This window comes from Euprymna scolopes, chromosome 34 (genome assembly GCF_053919585.1).
Source record: "Euprymna scolopes isolate OS-2025 chromosome 34, ASM5391958v1, whole genome shotgun sequence".
NCBI classification, from domain to species: domain Eukaryota; kingdom Metazoa; phylum Mollusca; class Cephalopoda; order Sepiida; family Sepiolidae; genus Euprymna; species Euprymna scolopes.
This window is the reverse complement of record NC_136515.1, coordinates 52,609,277-52,634,413: the sequence shown is the minus strand read 5'-3', so window position 1 is coordinate 52,634,413 and position 25,137 is coordinate 52,609,277.

Below are 25,137 nucleotides of genomic sequence, written 5' to 3'. Positions count from 1 at the left end.
ATTACCTCAGGCCCATTGATGATAGTTGGAATAGAGCACACGTTTCTGTTCAGGATCCTGTTTGCTATTTGCTCAGTCATTTGGACTTAACGGACTGACCATACAACTCTCTTGCGTTCTTTATAACTTTTTTACAGTGGTTGCTGGCAGTCCTGAAAGCAGCTTTAGTCTCAGTACAACTATTACGTTGGAAGCAATGGAAAAAGTAATTTCTGTGCGCAATGGCAGCAGCACATTCTGGAGAGAACATCGGCTGGTTGTTACGTTTTTGCTGGAATTTTTTCGAGGGTATGAAACGGTCTATACCTACAATTAACCATTCCGTCAGGTCTGATACTATAGAGGAAACATCCTTTTTAAACATGGAAAACAGAGGTAGATCTGATATAAACGTTCGGAAGCTATCCCAGTCAGCCTTAAGATATACGTGCATAGTTAAAGACATTTAAAATTTTTAAATCTATCTTAGTGAAAAAAAAAATTAATCTTAAGTATTTCGCTTGCAATCCACGTTGCATGCAACTCAATCTCTTGCAAACTCTATTTATTTACTTTCAAGGATTTATATTAGTCCTAATATTCTTAGGAATCATCAGTTATTTGCCATGAAGAACTGTTTCGGGGATTTTCAAGCAAAACAGTGTATTAAGTCATGGTTCCCCAGCAGTGTTGATCAAACACCACCTCCTTTAAAAAAAACAAGAAAATAAACCTTTTTGACATCGGATCTAGTTTTTATTTTTCTGCAGAGTAATCTCCTAATCTATTCATTTTATTTCAAATGTTTTCTTCATTTGTGTCATCCGTCTGGATCCACAAAAGGAAGTGTTCGTTTTTTACAAAACAGCTGCAAAGTCAAATTTGACTTAGCAGATGGGTTCGAATCCTTTAAATTCGTGTACGTATAATTTTCTACGTTAAAGATTACATAAGTATGAAACCATAGTGTCTGTTGATAATGCAAATAAATGTTTATATTGGAATATTACTTTCATCCTTTTAAAAACAAGGATTGTGTCACTAGGAGAATTAATAATAATCAGTAAAACTAGGGGTAAACGATGTTCCGGCCACTGCTGTTTAATATTATATGACTTAGCTTACTCTATATTCTCTGTTGAATCGATATTTTATAGAGTTTAGCATTTCAGAGTCAAAGGTGATTTGCGAACAAAATTTATATCCTTCAACTGAAGATTACATAAGCATGAAACACTAAAGTCTGTAAACAATAGAAATGAATATTTATATAAAATCATTGTTATCCGCCATTTAAAAATAATATTTAGGTGTTTTTTTTTTTAAACTAGGCGTAAAGCGATGTTCCAGCCTCGGCTGTAAAAGAATATGTGCCTAAGTTTACTGCATACGTCTTACTGATTCGACATTGTACACTGTTTAGATTATCTCATTTTTATTATGTGAATTGACGATGGTCTTGAGGTTGAATATCAAGCTAAAATCAACCAACTCAAAGCTGATTACGCAACTAGATTCGAATCCATGACCGACAAAATTATCTTCTCCCATACTGATGATTGCTTAAGCATGACACACTAGTGTCTGTAATAATAATAATAATAATAATAATAATAATAATAAATAATAATAATAATAATAATAAATAATAATAATAATAATAATAATAACAATAATAATAATAAATAATCATTCATCTACTTATCTTTATCTATTTATCTATTTTACTGTCCTTCTCTCTATGTGTGTGTGTTTGTGTATAGATAAAATTCATTTCAATAAAAGTTTAGATTTGATTATTGATTAAAAAGAACGCATAAAAAGTTGCCTATTGTATGAAAGGCGTCATAAATAAGCAAATGTGTATGAAAGGCGTCATAAATAAGCAAATGTGTATGAAAGGCGTCATAAATAAGAAATGTTTATGAAAGGCGTCATAAAAAAGAAATGTGTATGAAAGGCGTCATAAATAAGAAATGTGTATGAAAGGCGTCATAAATAAGAAATGTGTATGAAAGGCGTCATAAATAAGAAATGCGTATGAAAGGCGTCATAAATAAGCAAATGTGTATGAAAGGCGTCATAAATAAGCAAATGTGTATGAAAGGCGTCATAAATAAGAAATGTGTATGAAAGGCGTCATAAAAAAGAAATGTGTATGAAAGGCGTCATAAAAAAGAAATGTGTATGAAAGGCGTCATAAATAAGAAATGTGTATGAAAGGCGTCATAAATAAGCAAATGTGTATGAAAGGCGTCATAAATAAGCAAATGTGTATGAAAGGCGTCATAAATAAGAAATGTGTATGAAAGGCGTCATAAATAAGTAAATGTGTATGAAAGGCGTCATAAATAAGCAAATGTGTATGAAAGGCGTCATAAATAAGAAATGTGTATGAAAGGCGTCATAAATAAGAAATGTGTATGAAAGGCGTCATAAATAAGAAATGTGTATGAAAGGCGTCATAAATAAGAAATGTGTATGAAAGGCGTCATAAATAAGCAAATGTGTATGAAAGGCGTCATAAATAAGAAATGCGTATGAAAGGCGTCATAACTAAAAAATTTGTATGAAAGGCGTCATAACTAAGAAATGTGTATGAAAGGCGTCATAAATAAGCAAATGTGTATGAAAGGCGTCATAAAAAAGAAATGTGTATGAAAGGTGTCATAAATAAGAAATGTGTATGAAAGGCGTCATAAATAAGAAATGTGTATGAAAGGCGTCATAAATAAGCAAATGTGTATGAAAGGCGTCATAAAAAAGAAATGTGTATGAAAGGCGTCATAAATAAGAAATGTGTATGAAAGGCGTCATAAATAAGCAAATAAAAAGAAATGTGTATGAAATGCGTCATAAATAAGAAATGTGTATGAAAGGCGTCATAAATAAGCAAATGTGTATGAAAGGCGTCATAAAAAAGAAATGTGTATGAAAGGCGTCATAAATAAGAAATGTGTATGAAAGGCGTCATAAATAAGCAAATGTGTATGAAAGGCGTCATAAAAAAGAAATGTGTATGAAAGGCGTCATAAATAAGAAATGTGTATGAAAGGCGTCATAAATAAGAAATGTGTATGAAAGGCGTCATAAATAAGCAAATGTGTATGAAAGGCGTCATAAAAAAGAAATGTGTATGAAAGGCGTCATAAATAAGAAATGTGTATGAAAGGCGTCATAAATAAGCAAATAAAAAGAAATGTGTATGAAATGCGTCATAAATAAGAAATGTGTATGAAAGGCGTCATAAATAAGCAAATGTGTATGAAAGGCGTCATAAAAAAGAAATGTGTATGAAAGGCGTCATAAATAAGAAATGTGTATGAAAGGCGTCATAAATAAGCAAATGTGTATGAAAGGCGTCATAAAAAAGAAATGTGTATGAAAGGCGTCATAAATAAGAAATGTATATGAAAGGTGTCATAAATAAGAAATGTGTATGAAAGGCGTCATAATAAGAAATGTGTATGAAAGGCGCCATAAATAAGAAATGTATATGAAAGGCGTCATAAATAAGCAAATGTGTATGAAAGGCGTCATAAATAAGAAATGTGTATGAAAGGCGTCATAACTAAGAAATGTGTATGAAAGGCGTCATAAATAAGAAATGTGTATGAAAAGCGTCATAAATAAGCAAATGTGTATGAAAAGCGTCATAAATAAGAAATGCGTATGAAAGGCGTCATAATAAGAAATGTGTATGAAAGGCGTCATAAATAAGAAATGTGTATGAAAAGCGTCATAAATAAGAAATGTGTATGAAAGGCGTCATAAATAAGAAATGTGTATGAAAGGCGTCATAAATAAGAAATGTGTATGAAAGGCGTCATAACTAAGACTTACTTAGCATGATAAAATAGACACAAATACCTATGTCATGGTGTTATTTATGTATATATATGCATATATATATATATATATATATATATATATATATATATATATATATATATATATATATATGTGGGGGGCGCCACTCTGTACAATATGCTGATTGAAACGAAAAGATATTAAAAAAATCCGAAAAAAGAATAACGCTATCGTGTTCAATCAGATGTGCTTGAATAATGACTTGCTTCCAAAATATACAAATATATATATAAATATATTCATCATCGACATACAGTACTGTTTCATCATCAGTGCGGCTAGACAGGCAATTGTCTCAAGCCAGGATTGAAACTGGACCAGCCAAATTACATTAAGGCTTCTCAAGCTGATATATATATATATATATATATATATATATATTCAGAAAACTGCAGCATGAACCCACCCTCAACACAATATACAATACGCTTCCATTCTGTGCAAGAAGGCAGCCCCCCCCCCTCAAATCTAGGGTCACTACTAACATCCACAAAAATACAAAACACTTTCACACCACAAGGAAACAAACCATGCAACAAACTCAGGTGCAAAGTGTGCAAACACATTAATACTAGCGACACATTTACACACCCAGGCACTCAATTTAAATTCCCTCTGCTCACCTGCGATGGTCCTGATGTAGTCTACATAACATATTGCACCAGATGCACAAAGGTTAACAACGTGGGCGAAACAGGCCGAGCGTTCCGCTTACGATTTAACAACCACAAACAAACAATTAGGAACAAATCTACACAGCACACAATAGCAATGCACTATACCCTCCCAGACCACAGCATAGACGACATGAAATGCATACTTGTAAGTATCTTTCGGACACAGAGAAAAAGAAGACAACATGAAAAGAAACTCATCCTAAGACTTAATGCACACATCTCCGGTCTCAATAAAGATTTTCATAACATCTAAACCAACCACAGGTCACAAGACAGGGTGAGTATGCACGATGGAAGAACGGTTTAGCATGCCCCACTAGAAGTTGGTTTTTGTTTCCGTAAGGCCTTTTACTTCATTTTATCTCATTGTTTTAGCTTACACATATTTAATTCCATTTTCCGAGCACGCATACGTGCGCACACAAATACATAAGTGTAGACATGGGTGCGTTTCCCATGCCACCCTCACAAACCCTACTATAGTACCCCTCCCTGAAGACATACGGGATTGAGTTTATTATTATTATTATTATTATTATTATTATTATTATTATTATTATTATTACTAATACATTATTATTACTATACATTATTATTAGTAGTAGTAGTGGTAGTATTAGTAGTAGTAGTAGTATTACTATTATTACTATTATCATAATTATCACAATCACTATTATTATTATTATTAATATTATTATTATTAATATTATTATTGTTATTATTATTACCATTATAGTTATCAATAAATTATTAGTAGTAGTATTAGTAGTAGTATTACTACTATTATTACTATTATAATTATTATAACTATTATTATTATTACTATTATCATTATTATAATTATTATCACTATTATTATCACTATTATAATAATGATTATTGTTATTATCACTATTATAATTATTATTATAATCATTATTAATTTTATTATCACTATTATAATTATTATTATTATAATTATTATTATTATTATCAGTATTATAATTATTATTATCACTATTATAATTTTTATCATTATTATTATAATTATTCTTATTATTATAATTATTCTTATTCTTATTATTATAATTATTATTATTATTATCACTATATAATTATTATTATTATAATCATTATTATTATTACTATTATAATTATTATTATCATTATTCTTATAATTATTATTATTATCACTATTATTATTATCACTATTATAATTATTATTATTATCACGATTATAATAATAATAATTATTATTATTATTATTATTATTATTATTTCCGTTGTTGTTGTTGTTGTTGTTTTTACTATTATTTAACATATCTTTAAAGGGGAGTTTAATAATAGGAAGCATTGCAATAAATCTTTCAGTTTTATTTCCAACATTAAATTTTATTAACTTCTTATTACTCTAACCGGCATATCGAGCTTCCAATTTTTGTGATGGCTTTTCCCCTATACCTGCCACTTTATGTATGTATGTATGTATGTATGTATGTATGTATGTATGTATGTATGTATGTATGAGTATATATATGTATATAGGAGTGTGCATTTGTGTGGTAGAAGAAAAAAAGAACAATCCGAATATTTTTGTATGTTTAAACAAAAATAGGAAGAAATTAAGTAAATGAGAATAAAGTTAAAAACAATATTCTTCGTTTATTTATTTATTTTATTTTATGTATTTATTTAACATTGAAGGCATATTCTTCGTTTATTCAGTTATTTATTTTATTTCTTAAATGTTATACGTTTGTATATATCAATTAACGAAAGACACCAGAATCTACAGTAAAAAAATAAATAAACACGCGTGTGTGTGTGTGTGCGTGTGTATGTAGGTGTGTGCGTGTAGACAATTCAGACAACAGTGTGCCTTTGACCCCGTCTAAACCTAGAACCATAATAAATCTGTCCAAGCTTTTGGTAAGGAGATTCCACTTAGTATTCCACTTAGCTTATCACTTACATCAGCTTATCAGTCTCCAGGTGTATATGTACTCACGTCTATAAATGTATTCGTGCGTATCCTGTGTATGTATGGGTACGTGAAGAAGCATATGTGGTAGTGCGCGGGTGTATATGCATGTATGTTCACATATGTGAGGATGTTCGTGAGATGCGTGGGTGTCCAATTCAAAGTTTTATGAAAGACTTGGTTTTGAATAGAGGCCACACAAGTTGCTGACCATTCCAAGTCAAAAATGTTGGAAGGGTAATATGCAAATAGATCTTAACCTTATTGATTGTACTCGTGCTCCTCCTGCTGCTAACCTTGCCCATCCTACACTCATGATTCCATCATTCACACTGAGGAAGATCGAAGGATCGGTCGAAAATTATATGCTTTTGAAAGAAACATTCTTGTTTTTTTTTTTTTTCAAAAGACTTTTTATATTCCTACACGTCAAAAAATAGGAAATAAATACAGAAAAGATATAAACATTTATATATTTTTCGTATTGATTTATATATATATATATATATATATATATATCACTAATGACTTTCTGCCAATATATATATATATATATATATATATATATATATATATATATATATATATATATATATATATATATATATATATATATAGCTGAACGTCTGTGTGCGTCTGGTCACAAATAGGCTCCTATATGATTGACTATTATAGAAAATTGATTACATATAATGATAGAACATGTATCAAGACACAAGAATGGGTATGTTTGATCTGGCATAATGATGATTCATTAAACTTGTGGGGTCTACGTACGAGCCTGGTCCACAAAGTATGGAAATAAAAAAATTTTAATTAAAAAAAAACGTTTACAAGTGTTTTTGATATAGATGTACATAATAATACTTTGATAAGTATGTTTTAACTTAAATAGGGATGGTATAATAAAACTGTGGGGTCTGCGTTCGCGCCTGGCCTCGATAGAATGGAAATAGGCACAAACTTTAATAAAAACTTTTCATATCTATCTGCATAAATATACTTTGATAATTGATTCAGTTTTAAGAAGTATGGTATAATAAAATTATGGGATGTTCGTTCGCACCTGACCTCCATAGAATGGAAATATGTCATAAAGTTTAACAAGTTTTTTTTTTTTAATATAGATCCACAGAATACTGTGATAAGTGTTTCAGTGTGAACAGGTATAGGGGGGGTATCTATTTTATTTTTACTTTCATCATATTTTGCCTTGGTTTTGATACCACCAAATTCGAAGCTATCTCTTACAACCCTTCCTTTTCATAACCTATCATACTTTCATAAATCAGAATCCATTTTCCGTAGGCTGTTTCTGAACCCAGTCAACGATGGTACTTTGCTAGTATATATATATATATATATATATATATATATATATATAGCATCATAAGGAAGACATTTCTATGGAGAGTCATCATATATAGAATTTGACGTTTTGTAGGTGTCATAAATAACAAATGCTTATTATGGGGTGCAATAAGTATTATTAATAAAATATAGACATTTAAATAAAAGTTGCCTGTCAATCAACGTCATAAATAGATATGCATAATAAGAGTAATCATTAATAAGAAATGTCTATCAAGAGGTGTCATAAATACGATGTTCTTCTAATGAGGTATCATAAATAAGATTTTCATATCACTAGGCATCCTAAACAAGTTTTCTTTGCTAGAAACGTCATAGATAAGATATTCATATCCAGAGATGTGATGAATAAGATATTCATATCAAGAGACGTCATAAATAAGAGATGTCCATAAATAGACTGCACAAATAAGAGACGTGTATCGAAGAGATGTAATAAATAGGATATCTATATCAAGCGGTGTTATGGATACATATCAATCATGGAGTGAAATAATTAAGCGGAACTTACCAAGAGATATCATAAAAAGAAATCCGTATGAAGACGCATCATAAATAAGAGACGCTTATTAAATGCATCATAAAAAGGCGCATATAAAGAGGTATCGTACATAAGAATTGGTGTTTCAATATAGGAAACTAATCAAGAATCGTCATAATTAAACTATTGTTATAAAAGTCAATGTCAAAACATTGTTAAGTCACTGCCCGCGTGACAGCAGCCTAATAGCGCAACAATTAGATGCTCCGACTGTCGTTTGGGCGATCGGGTTTCGATTCTGGCTTGAGGTAGTTGCATTGAGGAGCTGTGAAACAGCGACATACTATTGTATGTGGATTACTATATATATATATATATATATATATATATATATATATATAGTAATCCACATACAATACTGTTTCGCTTTTTGTATTTCTACGCGTCAACAAATAGGAAATAAATAAAGAAAATATATAAACATTTATATATTTTTATATTAATGATATATATATATATATATATATATATCAGTATCAATAGTCATCGTAAGTAAAAGTTGACCTGTTATGTATGAAAAGGCTTAACAAATGATTATACATACCAAGATTCATCAGTAAGTATATAGGCATCTTAAGTAAGTGATTTGCATCGAAAAGCTGGAGATGAGTAATAAGGGGCATCATAAATAAGGTATTGCTATCAAGAGATATTATATGTAAGAAATGAGTATCGAAAAGCAAAAGATGAGTTACAAGAATAATCATAAATAAATAAGATATGCCTATCAAGAGGTATTCAAAGTAAAATAAGTTCGTCTGAAGGCAGGAGATAAGTAAAATTGAGGCATAATAAATAAATAAGACGACATAGCTATATACAGTTTAACGATAAGGTTGGTGCAAAAAAAAAAAAAATAATATCGTTTTTTGACGTTCTATATTTATATAAAAATGACATAATTTTTACACCAGTCTAATAAGATGGTTGGTTGGTTGTTTTTGTTTTACGGCATATCAACCCTTTTCAGGTTATTTAATGCCGAATCCAGTGATTTTGAAGAACATTTTTTTAGTAGAGTATATTTGATTTTTTTAAGTAGGTTTCTATTTAACCCATCGTTGGAACCCTAACAGGTACTTCCAGTCCGGGTCAGAATGGACCTGGGAGCAATGATAATTAAAGTTTGGCTCCACACTCTCCAAGGCCCCCAAGCTGGGGCCTCACCATCGGATATAGTTTAAGGTCATATCCAGGACCGCCTAATAAGAGGAGCGTCGAAAAGTAAGATATGGGTTAATAGGCACATAATAAATAAGAGATAGCTATCAAGAGACATCGTAAGTAAGAAATATGTGTCGAAATGCAGGTGATTAGTAACAAGAGACATCATAAATAAAAATCATATCTAGAGAAATCTTAAATAAGAGATGTGTATCTAGCTGCAAAAGACGAGTCAAAAGATTCATAAATAAGATATGGCTTTCTAGAAAAATCTTCAGTAAGGAAGTTTGCATCGATAAGCAATAGATGTGTAATAAAAGACATCATAATAAATAAAATATGGCTGCCAAGAGACATCTTAAGTAAGGGATGAATATCGAGAGGCAGCAGATGTGTTGACAAGACGCGTCTTAAATAAGTAAGATGTAGCTATCAAGAGATATCTAAAGTAAGATACGTGTATCGAAAGGCAAGAAATTAATAAAAATAGGCAATATAAATAAATTAAATATGACTGCCAGACGGCATCTTTAATTAAAGATGCGCATCGTAAGATAGGACATAGGTAATAAGAAGCATAAAGATAAGATATGGTTATCAAGAAGTATTTTAACTAAGATATATGCATCTAAAAGCAAATGAAAAATACCAAGAAGCATCTTAAATAAATAAGATATAGCTTTCTAGAGATTTGTTGTGTAAGAGATGTTTATCGAACGACAAAAAAGAGTAATTAGAGGCATCATAAATAAATAGGATATAGTTATGAAAATTAGAGGCATCATAAATAAATAAGATATAGTTATGAAAATTAGAGGCATCATAAATAAATATCTCTGTTCCCCCCCCCCTCGGCAATCTTTTACGAAAAACACCCGTCTAGCCGAATCCACTGTGAAAAATTCTCCCCACTCTTTATCTGTGCCTAAATCAAAACATGGATTCCATGAACAAAGCTTCTTTCTTAGAACTGCACGCCTGTGGAACTCTGTTCCGTTTGCCTGCTTCCCACCTGATTACAACTTGGATGTGTTCAAGTCCAACGTTAACAAATTTCTAATGAACCGCCCCCTTAAGTAAACACTTCATCAAACCTGCACACTAACGTAATGTACTTGCAATAACCCTTATCCCTGAGTGGCTTCCGGGCCTTGATAAGTGGATACCACTGTGTAAAAAAATATATATATAGTTATGAAAATTAGAGGCATCATAAATAAATAAGATATAGTTATGAAAAATAATTTTTATGTAAAAGATGTGCATCGAATAATAAGAAGGGTAACTACAGTCAATATAAATAAGAGATTTATCTATCAAGAGGCGTGTTAGGTAAAAGGTTTGTTATCGAAAAGCAAGAGATTAGTAACAAAACGTTATTATGAATAAGATGTGGCTATCAAAGGGCGTCTTAAGTAAGGAATTGTATCGAAAGACAAGATGTGGGTAACAAGAAACATCCTAAATATATAAGATATTGCTATCTAGAGGCATCTTAAGTAAGTGATGTTCATCGAAAGGAACATATAAATGACAAGACGCATCGTAAATAGATATGACTATCAAATCGTATCTTAAGTGAAAAATGTTTATCGAAATGCAAGAGTCACAAAAAAGCATAACGCATAAATAATATATGGCTATCTAGAATAATCTAAATTACGAGATGAGCATCGAAAGGCAGAGATGAATAAGAATAGGCATCATAAAAATGGCTAAAAAGAGGCGTCTTAAGTAAGATTTTATCGACAGGCAAGCATTGAATAACAAGAAGCATCATTATAAAAGAAATACGGCTATCAAGAGAAATCCAAAGTACAGGGTGTCCATCTTAAGGTGAGAGATGAGTTACAAGAGATGCTATGAATTAATAAGACATGGCTATGTAGATCTTTTATGTAACGGGTGTTCATTAAAAGGCAAGAGAGGAGTAAATCGCGACATCCTAAATAAATAAGAAAAACAAGAGATTAGTAAATAAGACCATTCTAACACAAATACCGGTCCTTGCACGATATATACCATATCACCGGCTCTCTTACTGATCGTTCCTACATCCCAAAATGAGGTGTTATCTTTGTAACTTTTGAAGAAAATCTTCGATCTCCTGACATGAAACGTTTACTGAATACGCACGTGGTCACTTGTGGTCTTGACTCTTTTGGTAAGGGTTTGTCAAAATCTAATCTCACCTTTCGTACAAACATAGTTTCCGCCGTTAGGCCGCTATTGGGGTGTTAGGATTAGGTGTAATCGTATACACGTGTAGGAATTATTGAAGGGTTTCATCTATTGGGGTTTCTTGAGACTTTTTCAGTGCGCTGTTGAGATTGCCCACAAAGCGTCTCGTTTGTCTATTTGATCTTGGGTGATATTGGAGAGTGGTTATGTGTTTAATTTGGAACAGTTCATGTAGGAAATTTATCGTTGTCGGTCTTTTGCACTTTAGTGCGTCAGGCCACTTGGTGTAGCTATGGAATATCGTCGCTAAAAATATACTGAAATAGAAAATAAATATCATTTTAAAAGATTTTTTGCCATAAGATCTACCATTTTTCATAGAAACATTGTATTTGAAAAAAAAGCTATTTATACTTATAAGCAGTTTATCAATATAAATAAAACTAAAAAAAATATTATTTTTTTGTCTGGGTTCACTCTGCCAACTTGAAACATAAAGTGCCATGTTAATCTTATCTTTTGTAACTTTATCAATAAATACAGGGTGGGAAGATAAAATTGTTATTCTAGAAAAGACGACATGATTCCATTTCCGTTTGATGCAAACCGATTTTTTTTCTACAGACCATTTACTAGTTGTCCAGTTGTATACAAATTGCAAGAGCGATATGAGCCTTTTATCATGTCTGAAAGTTACACAATATTCAACGAGCGAGATCGGAGATGCGCCGCTGTACAACTCATGCTCTCTACCGATCCAAGGTATGAAAACAGGACAATTGCCAGATACATCGCTGGATTGCCACGAATAACAGGCAGTGCACAGATGAAGATAAAGTTTCCAGCCACAGTTATGGCCTTTGATGTGGTTTCAAATGAGGGCCTCCTCCCTGAATCTGAATCCACTGGAGTACTTCGGTTGGTCATATATCTTTAAACTACCCCTCCCTCCTTATCACTTTCTATAAATTTTTTAACAGAAATTTGATTTTTGTAATGAATTAAACCCATGAGAACTTTAGCTTTGCTTCATGCCAATCATGGCATATTTTCTCTCCTGCAAATTTGAAAAGATCTGGAACCTTTTTAATTTTTGTATTTTAATTTTTATTGCCTGATGAAATCAAATACGATTGAAACGGTCTGCACATCGTAACAACACATGCCTGTATTTACATAAAGAATAATAAAAACTATATAATTTGCTTTCTTTGATTGAGCACTATCAGCGCACCTTGTTGAAATTCAATTATTCTTAATTTTTGAATATCTTTCTACCTTGAATATATATATATATATATATATATATATATATATATATATATATATATAATCTTATAAATACAAGACTGATAAATTAAAAATTATATCCATTTTAAATGTGGAAATTGATGAATCACACAGGTAAGAAATTCATTTTTATAGTATGAAAAGGTTAGTAACTGCAATTAAGAATAGGAAATTGGATCAAATGTTCGTAACATGTATTCTTCCTAAGATTAAGGGTGGTGGTGTTTGATCAACACTGCTGGGGAGCTATGATGTAATATACTGTTTTGTTTTTAAATCCCCGAAACAGTGTTTCATGGTAAACAACTGATGATCCCTTGAAAAGTAAATTATTGATACTATAGTAAATTCGAGAGCGAGTTGATGCAGTGATTGCAGGTGATTAAATAACTTACTGACTAGATGGTTTTCTAACGAATGATAAAAAATATTTTTGTATAGTTTGAAAGGTTTAAAACTTCAAAGACTATATATATATATATATATATATATATATATATATATATATATATATATATATATATATATATATATATATAGGGACGTCTGATTAAACACGACCAAGTTCAACTTTTTTCTGATTTTTGGCCGTCATGGTATACAATATGCCAGCAAAAATAAAAAAGACCGCACGCCGAATCGAAAAATTATATAAACAAAATAAAAAAAAAAAACTCTATCGTATTCAATCAGTCATGCTTGAATAAAGACTTGCTGCTAAAATATACAAATCTATGTGTGTGTGTGTGTGTGTGTGGGTGTGTGTGTGTGTGTGTGTGTGTGTGTGTGTGTGTGTGTGTGTGTGTGTGTGTGTGTGCAATTGAGAATGCTAGACGCTGTATATACCGCACCAGAAAATAGAAAATTCCAGGTTGGTATCTGTGGACGCGTTTAATCCACTGGGAGAGATGCGCCCCCGACCCTCGTTCGGACATGCATATAGGAGAAGGAAAACTCTGATGTAAAACCTGAATTCTACTGTAAGCTATTGTGTCAGTCATTGCACCGACTAAGGTTAGAAGTTATACTAAAATGTGTGGTTGGTTCTGCACAAAACCTTCACCACTATAAACAAATCATCTTTCTAGATTTCCGAATAACTTAGGTGTTATGGCAGACCCCACATCGAAATCGACGAGAGTATCATTATATATATATATATATATATATATATATATATATATATATATATATATATATTAGACGTTTTTTAACCTTGAAACTATATAAAATCTTATTTAATTATGATATTTTTTATCATTAGTTAGTAAGTCATTTAATCACCTGCAATTGCTGTATTAACTTGCGTTCTTGAATTCACTATAGTCTTAATGTTATTTTAGAGATCAGCAGTTATCTACCATGAAATGCTGTTTCGGAAATTTAAAAGAAAAACAGTATATTAAATCATGGTTCCGCAGCAGTGTTGATCAAACACCACCTCCTTCAAAAAAAATGTTCCGAATATTGGATCTAGTTTCTTACTCCAGTTTAATTTGGCTAACCTATTCATGCTATCAGAAAATGTCTTCCTTACCTTTGAAACTCGTCCCTGTCACTTAATTCAAAATTGACATGTTTTAATTTACTAGTCTGTTGTATTTATACGATTCGGTTAAATTCATTATACTATTTATGACCCATTTTCTTTAGCACTTTATTAATATATTTATATTCGTATTTACTCATTAAAAATATATAAAAGTTAAAAGCATTTATATACATGCAATTTTTAAAAATTATATATATATATATATATATATATATATATATATATATATATACTAGCATGGGTGCCCGGTGTTGCCCGGTATTGTCCGGGTGTTTTGAGGGGTATGCTGAGCAAAGAAAAAAACGGTCAATTTTTTTAACTTTGTCCCCTATTATGACCCCTTAAAATTTATTGTTTAGGGCTCAAATAAAGTTATTAAGTTAGATCCATGTCCAAGGAACCTATATCTAAAATTTCACGCGTTTAGACCCAAAATTGTAGAAGGACTTTGGTAGGGTTCTCAAAGGTCAAATCTTTAAACTTTGACCCCTTAATCGCCAAATTTATGTCCGTAAACAAATCACATCGATTTTCCCAAATCTCAGTACCCGGTATAACAAATTTCGAATTTGTAGGCTTAAAATTAACATAATTATTGCGTAGGGAAATGTACACAGACACGTTCACTTTTATATATATATATATATATATATATATATATATATATATATATACTAGTTTGACGTCCGGCGTTTCCCGGTAGTACAATAAGTTGAAACATGATATTTTGATTTATGCAGATTGCGTATGTATTATTATAGAATCAGCCTTCTATTGAATATTATATATTACGAGGAATAATTTTTAACGGTGGACTAATTTACAAAAAATTTTTAAAATAAAAAAATAACAATGATAATGTTGTTCATCAAATTCCGTCCGTGTTTGTTTACAATATCATGTCCGCTGATATTTGGGCTTGACGATGAATGCCCTTGAAAGTCACTTCTGATTAATGTTTAGTTTTAAAGTATAAAAACGAAGAAATGATTTGCAGCAATTTTAAACTGTTACCTCTTCTTTTATCGTAAATTGAACTCATCAATAAGAAAAATAAAAATGGATGAGGTACACCCGGGTTTGAACAGGGGGATCATTCCATCTATAGTCAAATACTCTACCACTCATCTATATCTCAAGATGTTAATGATTTTGTTTTTTAATAGAAACATCATTTGCTAGGATTTTATTATCTTACTTGTGTAACGTAAAATATTTCCATCTAAAAATTCTTGTTTTTATCTATGAGAAAAAAGGATTTTCAGGATAATATTTCTTCAATTTCCGATACTTGTCGGACGAATTTATGCATAAAACATATCTAAGAACACTGCCAGTCATATAAATTACCCTTGTGTGAAATTTGCAAAACATAGGTTCGGTCGTTTCGGAACATATGAGAAAGGAACTCACACACACACAAAGTGATTATATATATATATATATATATATATATATATATATATATATATATATATCATGAAATAAAATGCCACGGAGACAAGATTTATGAAAAAGACAAAGAGGAAAACAAATGATACACGGGGAGATATCATCATAAAAGCGAAAGATTTAGGGTTTTGTTCAGAGCAACGGACGTCTACAGATAAAATATTACGCACAGCGGGATGTTTTGATTGTAATTATTTAACGTGATGTTTTAAGTATAATTATTTGAAAAATAATGGAGCCGAGAGCCGTTAATATCAACAGCAACAACAACAACAACAACAACAACAAAAACAAAAGAAAACAAAAAAAACTAACGCAACAAAAATTTCCTCTCAAAACAACGCGACCAGCTAAATAACAATCAAAAGATTGAAAAAAAAAAACCCGTCATTACTTTCCCAATAATCCCGTATCAATCTATTTTCAATAAGCAATTCAAATCGGAAGTATGCAGTGAAATCGCCTTCTAAAAGAATACAGAATTTATTTAACATAAAACACCGTTTTCACATATCCCCTAAGATATGTCCCCCCCTCAGGAGTTATAAACGCGCGTCGTATCTGAGGTTTCATATCAGCAGATCGGGCACAAATATAAAAATTGTTAAAAGTTAATTAGTTATTATCGATCTATTTGTCTATCGATCTATTTATCTATTCAATGATATTCTTAACATAGTTTATATTGGAAGTTATTTACTGTTTATAGAATAAAGTGTATCAATGGGTTTTAGCTGAGGATGTTTACATGAATTAGCTTAGTTAAATACAAACAAAATAACCTTGAACAGGCTACGTGACAAAGGAGGTTACGTTAAGGAGACGTGCGTTTTAATTAGTTACGTCACCGGTACTGAGGTCAAGAGCTCGGAAAGTTTAGAGTCGAGAGTTGGAGTTTAGTCACGCAAGTGAATAGACATACTTGAAGCCAGGAAGCGAGGCTGTGAAGAATAAGCATGTAGACAGAATGCAGAAACTGTGAGACCATTTGAGACAACTGAAATAAATTTATATTTAAAATATATAATGTGTTGTTTTATGGTTTCACAAAAGAAGGAGGAACAGAGGTCGCAACTGGTTATGATGTTGGTCATTTCATGTTTCATCACGGAGCTCAGCAGTGAAGATAGATCTCTTAAAGAAAGAAAGGCATGAAGAATATATTATTGTCTTTATATCAAAAATGATACCTTATGTAAATATGAACTGTAATATATACCCGTGTGATAACTCTCTGATACAACATGACTCAGTTTATACGCCGATATCTATTTTCTCTGACTAAACAACATACATACAATTTATACGTTTATAATCTGGTACCGTTCGGATGAACAAAATATATCATCCTTTTAAAATCCCCCGCTCTATATATAATACTATATAATATAATATACGGCATAATCACCGGTTCCCGTCAGATCACCGAAGTTCAGCAACGTTGAGCCTAGTCATTACTAAAATGGGTGACCAATTTGGGAAGTCCGGGTGCTGTATGTACGAGGACATCGACACCTCCCTGCAAAAAGCTGCAAAAACCTAACGTCGTCATCACCGCTAACGGAGATATACATGCAACTGGGGACCGCTTGTGAATTTCATACTCCCATGAAACTTCCTCCTTCGGAGGAAGCCGGTTAAATCCTGAATAGAGTTGGTGCTGACTGCACACGCACTATATAATACGACTGTTCTAATACCTCTAAATACAACACATTAAAAAAACGATCCTACTCACTAGTCATACGCAGGAACACTTTTAATCATAATGTTTAATCTGCACCTTAATCTAAACTTTTGTCATGTGGGAACGATCAGTAAAATTCAAGAATATCAAACGTGCTGGAATCATTCTCCCATCATCCAAAGTAAACCTGTTGTTATTTTTCCATCCCAGACAAAGCATATTGCCACTTGAAATGTATCATGTCGAACAAGAGACTGTAGGAAGTTAAGCAGTGAGATGTCTGTTCACATTACATTTAAACTTCTGTAGTTGAGTACAGTCATGGAAGTAGGAAACAGGATAGGGATTCCAAAGTTTTGCATTTCGAAAGAAGGAACTATTATAGTGAAAGGCATCTGGGGACCCAACAGCGAAGAAATGGGATTTTGCTTCTCGTTGGGCTAATCGGAGGTGTGTACGTCAAGGGCGCAGATATGCTTCAAGTTCATCGGAGCACATTCCATTAAGGTACTTGCAAAACAGGAACAAAGATGCGACATTATGGTGATGGAACAGTAGTTGCAGCTTAGCCGATAGTGTGGGGCCCTATTAGATTTGAAAATCTGTTTTAGACCCTCGTCTAAGAGTGAGAGACCAGTGGTAGATGCCCCAGCATATAAGTTCATCATTTTGTATCATGTAAATTCAAATATTCTGTTGTTTGTATTTTTTTGTCGACATTTTTTTAACCAGCATTCCTTCTATTTACGGGAGGGCTACCAAGATCCTAAATGAACGTGATTGTTTGTGTAACGAGTTGGATTCGAACGTTGGACACTCCTGTCGTCGGTCGGTGTCGTTAAGCACTAGATCACCGTCATCGACCCCAGCCTAGGTGTGACATTGCTACATTGTAGAAGCAGCGATTCTACATGCATTTTGTGTTATTTTTTATTCTTCCAACTACTGTGATTTTCAAAGCGTTTCGGTCGATGTAATCTCCGACCTTTTTCAGGTGTATCGTGTCGAACTTGGCAATCTTTCTATCGTACTTTGGAATCTGCATGGACTTTCTCATGGGACCCATTATTTAATTCACGGGGGTGGCATGCTCTCGTTTTGTCAGCCATGACTGGAAAGAGGTCGTAAGTAGTTTGCAGTTGTTTTGTTTTGTTTTTTCGGTCACCCACACTGACGATTAAACTTTCAAGCTTCAGAAGAATGCTACCTTTTTGAACGTTTTTGTCTCTCCAATTACTCTAACCACTGCGCCATGGGACCTTGTTGAAGATTCCAAATCTATATATATAGAAAAGTTAAATTGTCTGTCTGTCTGTGTATCTGTGTGTGTACACTTCCCTACCAAACTACTTTGTCAATTTTCAGTCTACAGGCTCGGAATTAGGCATAAGGGGTATTGAGATTTGGAAAAATCTTTTTAATCAGTCTTCGGCCTGAAGTGTTTGTAGCAGAGTCCATCGAATGTGAAATATGTCATGTCAATGCATATACTTATGAACAAAAATTTGGACTGACCATGGGTAACCCTCTAAGTGGGGGTTTGGCATGTCTATTTTTAGAATTCATAGAAACCGACCCATGAAATATAAATTGCCCAAGGGCACCTCCTACTATAGATATATTGATGATATTTTAATTTTTCTCCCTATATCTTACAAAATAGAGAATATCACTGATAAATTAAACAAGATCGAATCCACTATTAACTATACGTATGAAAGAGAAAATAACAACTCCATATCTTTTCTGGACATCAATATCAAAATAACAATGATCATCTAAGTTTTAAAGTCTATCGGAAAGTCACGAATAAAAATGATTGCATACACTTTTACTCTCATCACGATGATAAAGTAAAAAGACGTATTCTAATAGGATTTTTTCTTAGGGCCCTGAGAATATGCAGTTAAGAATACATCGTGGAAGAATTTGAGTATGTCGAACGTACATTCATGAACTTGCAATACCCTCAACAATTTTTTTGGCAAATACAAAAAGAAAAGCACTAAAAATTTACCATAACCGAAACCGAGACCATTCCCTAAATAGTCAGACACACAACAGACAATTAACATTACCAACTAATAAAAACAACGACACAATCTATAAGAACCTAAATAAGACAGGCATTCAAATAACAAAACTAAACTCTTTAACAATTAGGGATCTAACACGTAAAATTATAACTAATACCAACATTAACACCAAAGCCGGAATATATTCCATACCCTGCCTTGATTGTGGAAGAATATACGTAGGAGAAACTCAACGTAATTTAAATAAAAGAATATATGAACACAAAAGAGATGTAAAAAACAACAATACACTTAACGCCATATTTTGTTACATCATGGAGAACGACCACCATTTTGATTTTAACAAAGCAACTTTCCTTAAACACATACATAACAGATCCACACGACGTTTAATTGAGTCAGCTATAATCTCCCATTCCAGCAATATAATTAAGCAAAGAAAAGGGTTTTTTTCCACGTTGCTCCCTTTCTGTTGAAAATAATTATTAAAGAGAACAACTTAGACACCGGTTAAACGCGATAAAAAAAAAATTCGTAATTTCACTTAATTTCATTATTTTTATTTTACTTATTTACTGTATTTTATTTTATCATTATCTATTTTTAGACTCCATTTTATCACCTCCTATTCTTATTTTTAGACACCATCTTTTAAGTTACTACGCTATTTTATCCCAATTCAATTATTTCTAATTTAAAAAAAAAAAAATCTTTCGTAACCTCGTGTCATTTTATTTACTTAATCTATCACCGCTATATTTCCAAACACTATTTAAAAACAGTTTTTTTTTTATCTCTACGATATTTTAACTTTTAGACGTAATCCACTACACTAGTTTACTCTAATTTATTTTTTCTCTCATAAAATGTATATATATGTATATATGACATCTAATTTACATAAGGAAAACACGTTGCTCTCCCCCATCATTATATATAACTCCAATCCTCCGACTCTCTCGTCAATGACCATCCCTCTTGAAGAAGCCCGCATAAATCGGGCGAAACGTTGAGTATCCAGGTCCTTCCACCTCCATTTTATTTCATATCGTTGGATTTAATCCAGCTCAACAATCATATATATATATATATATATATATATATATATATATATATATATATATATATATGTGTGTGTGTGTGTGTGTGTGTGTGTGTGTGTATATATATATATACCATGATATCCCTTTAAAATCTATATATAGAACACTCTTTCCACTGTAAACATATATAATATGTATGTCTAAATAACCTTAGTTTATTCGGTGAATTACTAATTGGTCTCTTGAGAAAGAAATGTATTCTTTCAGTTTCGCAAAATCTTTAAAAAAATGAATGCACATTGAGAACACTGATTTTTTTTTCTTCAGCATTCCGATAAAATTATTCCGTATTTATTGATGAGTGACAGGAGAAGTCATTTACAAGCTATATATAAAGTAATAGCGTTCGTGTGTGTGTGTGTTTGTCTGTGTGGACAACTCCCTATGATCAAAGAAATATAAAGTGTCTATTGTGTGTGTACACCTCTCCTGGTCAAGAAATATTAATGCCCATCATAGGATACTTCTGTCAAAGGAGACATTTATTTTTATGTGTAACTTCTAGATATAGCATTCTTCACATCACATATACATCGACTGAGTTATGGTTATTAGTATATCACATTAAATTAAATCATTTTTAATAATTAGATCGATTATATTTCTTATTCGACATAATAGCCTCGTTAATACTGTACTATTTAAAAATATAATTTAAAATGTAATTATTTAGTTTATTTTAATTTCAATTTATATGTTATTTAACTTAAAATTACTTATTATCGTAAATCTGAAACCTTTAAATTTTCAAACCAGAAAACCAAGGGGAATAACTGCGATAGTTTAATTCTTTGAGCACGTTATTAAATATTTTCTATAATAGATTTGTTTTCATTTCGAAATATTCTTCTAAGTTGAATTATTATTTTTATTTTTAATTCGGAGGTAATTTTGTTTTTGCTTATTCTTAATTTGTAAGTAACCTTTTGGTACTCATGCAGAGAGTGAACTCAGAGTCCACCCGGCTTTCACCGGAACATGATACCAACAGCCGGAGTAAACCGAGCGTCGCTTAGGAAATTAAGCCGAGCATCGCCGATGAAAGCATAACAAGAAAAGAAAACTTACCTTAAATTTTAAATTTTATTAACTGTAAAGAAAAAGTTTATAATAATATTTTTGTTTTATTTTGTTTTTGCTTTATATATATTTGGTAGTCATGCGGAGTGTGATCCGTGCTGAAATAATAACGTTATTATTTTAAAAAGCCATTCTTAACATGGGGAGGGGAGAGTGTTTTGTACCTATTCTGTACTTTAACCTTACAATTGAATAAAAAACATATCATAAAACTTTAATTAAACGTGGACATACGATTTAAAAAAAATAGCGCGGATCACTCTCTGCATTAGCACCATATATTTTTTAGATAAATAATGTTAAAGATTTTTTGGTCAATGTCAAGTTTCTTTCCAACTCCTCCAAAAACTTTAAAATGACGACTTTTATTGTTTTTTTTTTTTTTTTTTTTTACAAGGTGGTCACCACATATCAAGGTCCGGTAGCCACTCGGGATAAGGGTTATTGCGTGTACAGTACGTTAATGTTGAGATTTGATAAATTGTCTGCTTAAGGGGGCGGTTCATCAGGAATTTTTTTCTGTTGGACTTGAAGACATCCAAGTTGTAGTCAGATGGGAAACAGCCAGACGGAACAGAGTTCCACAGGCGTGCACTTCTAAGAAAGAAGTTTTGTTCATGGAATCTACCTTTTGCTTTTAGCACAGATAAAGAGTGGGGGAAATTTTGGACGGGAGTTTCAGCTAGACGGGTGTTTTTCGTGAAAGATCGGCGAGGGGATACCAGGGATTGGAGCTCAGACGAGCACCTGCCATGGAAGTAACGATGAAACAAAGGCTCGCAACGTCTCTCCTGTAGTGTTGAAAACGAATATCACATTTAAATTTGGGGAATGATATGAAGAAATTACTTTTTCAAAAAATGGGGGGATCACCGTCCTATATAAATTTGCCGTAAAATGAGCACCCACTTCCTGGCCACCTAATAATTTCTTCATATCATGAAACAAATTTAACTGTGATTTTCGTTTTTAGCACCCCCGAAAACCGGCGCTGTTTTTTTTGTTTATTGCTTTTTTTTAACTAAGATATTCGTTCATTTTTGTTTATAAGTAAGGACGCTAATAATGCCGTCAGTAAGCTTACATGAGCGTTTTTTTTTAGGTGGGTATTCAATTATAGCACTTGCATAGTTTTTAACCGGTGCTTCTGTAGTGTAATTAATCGTTTTTCCGTAAGTAACGTGCCGACATTAACCATTAAACCATTAAAGCAGAATCGTTTAATATTTCACATAAATTCTGTTTACATTAGAGGGCTCCACAGCCCCCTAATGTAAACAGAAATTTTGTGAAATATTTAACTGCTGAAGCACCTGTTAACAACTATACAAGTTGTATAATGAAAAAACAAAGTATGTTTTTGTAAACTTACTGAAAGCATAATTAGCGTCCTAAATTATGAGATGAAAAATGAACGAATCTTAGTAAAAAAAACAAAAAAAAACAGCGCTTTCGGAGATGCTGGAAACGAATATTAGTTAAATTTGTTTTGATATGAAGAAATTACTACGTGGCCAGAAGGTGGGTGCTCATTTTACGTTAAATTTATATAGGAAAGTGATCCCCCACTTTTTGAAAAAAGTTTCTTCATATCATGAAAACTACTAATCTGTCTCAAATTTAAATGTGATATTCGTTTTCAGCACCACCGAAAACCTTTAAAATGTTTTTTGAGGAGGTGGAAAAAAACTTGACATTGACCGATTTTTTCGTTCGAGAAAAGGTTCAAAGGTAAATCAAATAAACTCAATTTTTTTTTGTAAAGTTTTTTTTTTTAAGAATAATTGAAAAAAAAATTATCTTTGTTTTTTGGGGTGTTATTTTTATTTTTTATTTTAATTTTTTTTTTTCTCAAGAAGAAACCTGAAAACTAGAAAAATTGAAACAAAGCTGGGTGGGATAGATTTTTTTCTTTTTTTCATATTAAAACAGATATTGTTGTTGTTTCCTCAGACCGTTGTTTTATTAATGGTGTGTGTGTGTGTGTGTGTGTGTGTGTGTGTGTGTGTGCGTAAATCGTATTCCGCATTCGCGCTGGAGGTCTTTCTGTGTTGCTCGCTCAAACGCTCACAATGGCAATTGTAGGCTTAGACTTGGAAAAAAAGTACCAGTCCGGATGATGTAAAGGTTCGGCATGTGGTAGCCTGAAACCTCCAGGCACAGCCATCGCTTACCTTTCCTTGTCCACATGATGCACAAGTTTCGTCCGTGCCAGTAATTTTTTCTTGACAAAAGTCGAGGACTCCAGTTAGTGTTTCCAGCTGCTCACTTAAGGCTGTAAAATTCATATTTTTGGGGGGTTTTTTCTGACGTTAAAGTACGAAATGGTGTGCTTTTTTTACTACGTTATTTTCTTTTCTTCCTCTTCGTCGTCTGCTGCTTTGAATTTTCAACTTGCGCGATTTGATTGAAAATGCTCGCGCTACATTGTCATTGGGTCAGCTTTATGTTTCGTCAGCCGGCTTAATTTTCTCGGCGACGCTCGGCTTATTCCGGCTGTTGACGTCAGGTCCCGGAGAAAGCTGGGCGTGCGCTGAGTTACTTCTGGATCACTCTCTGCATAAGTACAAACCTTTTTTATTTGTTATTGTTGAGTTATCCGTTTTTCTTTTCACTGTATTTAGTGGTTTTACGCCGATATAATTCATCGTTCTGTTTATAATTGTGTATTTTTGATACAAAAAATTACAGCCATCGAGCTATAAGTGGTTTGGTTGCCATACTGATAGGTAAATGTGCACTGAGCAGATAGCATAATACTTAAAGTTAAATTAAAATTTGTATATATCTTTTAATTTAAACGCAAAAAAAACAATTGGGGCGTTGAAAATCAATACGTTGTAAAATGCTCTTATGGTTGTTAACGGGTTAATTTAGATTTATTTGTAAGAAAATTGCGTTAAAATAACTTAAACGTAATACGGAAATGAACGATGTAAAAAAATGCAGAAAGTATTAACAATTTTTTATTTGGATAATTTAAATGCGAAAAAAATAATTGGGACGCTGAAATCGTACACAGTAAAAGAATACGTTGTCAACGGGTTAAAGTTGATTTATTTGTAAGAAAATTGTGACAGTATAGTTGTAATACAGAATAGTTTCAAAACAGCCCCACCCCTTCCCATGTTAAATAATAATTTCTAAATAATAGCGTTAATCTTTTAGTGCGCAGGTCAAATTCTGCAAAAGTA